Below are 2057 nucleotides of genomic sequence, written 5' to 3'. Positions count from 1 at the left end.
AGTAAGCATGATCGGTCCGCGTACAATAATGGCAAAGAGTCTGAGAGTCTGTGTTACCTTATTTGACAGTAGGCCTGCATGATTCGGGTGAAAATATGAATCATTTACCAAACATAGCTTTTTTTGGCACCACACAAGCCTGTAAACATAGAGGCCTCATTGAAGAGAAGGGAGAGTATTGCAGCGCTTGGGAGCGCTTTAAAACCTATTTTATACGGTCAAGGTTTAAAACTCACGGACTAGTGTAGTAGTGTTTGTGATGGAGTCGGCTCGTAAAATTAAATGAATACCATATGAATAATAAAAAAATTCAGTAATCGGTGCCAGTATCAGTAAAATAACTTGATTCTCGATGCCGCTTTTAATACCACGGTAATACAAATAAGATTCTATGTACTTAAACTTGAAACATGAACTTCTTTATTAAAATATTTGAAATAAATCAAAATGTCATAACAAAAAGCTTCCAGGCATCTTTTCTAAAGCTACTGTCCAGTTGCGTGACCAGATATGTTACAAACCCTGTGTAAATATTGGCAGCTTAGAGTCCAAAGGGACGCCAAGTCGGCTAATTTCCTCCTGAACACGTAGCTAAGCATTAGCTTCAGGCTAATTTATCACGGCCACAAGGGACGGGCATTTTATGTCATTTCAACATTTATGGACGCACATTTATTTACTACAGTGAGAGAACTAAAGTACCCAAGTTGGTTACTCACAAAAACAGCTGAGACACGGCAAGTAAAGTGATCTTGACTGGTCCTGGGTAATGGCGCCATGCTAACCCTGCTAACGGCTAACGTTACCGGAGGAGCAGGCAAGCGAGCCACGGCTGTTTCCACCCTATAGCCTGTTACGTGGCTGTAGCCGACAATGGGAAGTCATTTGAGCCTGTGGGTGGAAGAGAGGGCCGTGGGTTAGGGCACAGCCAGACTCTGGACGATAAAGCTGGGATCAGCGCTCCTATTCAAGATTATGTTTGGCTTTTTCAGTGCTTGTTTAGTCAATGGCTATTAAAGTCATTCAGAGAGGATTTTAATTGCTATTTTTTTCAATCCATTTTTTTATTATTTTGGTGCTGGCTAAAAACCTCTTTGGGTGGCAGGAAACCCCCCCGATATGGAGTGGTTTAAGTATAAGCTGACACAGCTTCAGACTAGAGATGCACATCCCTGCCTCCCATGTTATTGCCTGTCATTCATGCATTGTTTCAATACATTTCAATTAAAAGTGTTCTAGTAATTTTAATGATCCCAGTCATATTTTCATGGGTCAGTTCATATGCACACCCAAGGCTTGCCTCATTCAAAACACTTGTACTGTGATCACTGATGTGGAGGTATCACTGCAGTCCTTTACTCCTGTGTGTGTGTGTGTGTGTGTGTGTGTGTGTGTGTGTGTGTGTGTGTGTGTGTGTGTGTGTGTGTGTGTGTGTGTGTGTGTGTGTGTGTGTGTGTGTGTGTGTGTGTGTGTGTGCGCACAGTGAGACTATGGATTCAGGTTATTGTTCCTGGTCTAATGAGGTCACATCCCACTGGAACCTGGATATCCTCTATTGCCCAGGGACCAGGTTATCATAAGGTGTCCAGCTCTGCTATTGATTTCCTGGCCTTTTAAGTACAGACGCTTGCACACAGTAAGTCAAGAAGGCTGGACGAAAGGGCTTAAATATCTTTATTTTAAACGTGCCGCTAGGGGACTCTCAATAGAAAAAACAGCCGATTCTGCTCTGTTACCACCTCTGTTGCTGGCTTAACGGTGAAAACAACTCTGTTCCCCCAATCTCTGTGTGTGTACCTTTTTTAAACAGAACAGCGAGGCGTATAACAATGCAACATTTTTTATCTCTCCATGACAAAGTATCTGAAGCATTTGAACACCAGCCCATTATTGTTGTTACTCGCCATCCAAAGTGTCCTTCATGGGGCTATTAATGCTGCTATCTGTGTCATTCTTGGCTTCTCATTAGACACTCGTCTAAAGGTGGATTCATTTGGATATGAATGCTAATTACTCTTCTTGTGCCCCTAATGGGTTCTACTTGGATTTCATTTAAT

The 2057-nt window shown here is 42.2% G+C and overlaps 1 protein-coding gene across 1 annotated transcript in view; it reads left to right on the top strand.

The window, feature by feature from the left end:
* Positions 1-2057, top strand: part of cnpy1 (canopy FGF signaling regulator 1) — a 14659-nt gene that overhangs the window by 2483 nt on the left and 10119 nt on the right. The window lies entirely within an intron of this gene.

Source organism: Etheostoma cragini, chromosome 12 (genome assembly GCF_013103735.1).
Source record: "Etheostoma cragini isolate CJK2018 chromosome 12, CSU_Ecrag_1.0, whole genome shotgun sequence".
Classification (NCBI taxonomy): Eukaryota; Metazoa; Chordata; class Actinopteri; order Perciformes; family Percidae; genus Etheostoma; species Etheostoma cragini.
This window is presented reverse-complemented; position numbering and strand designations above follow the sequence as displayed.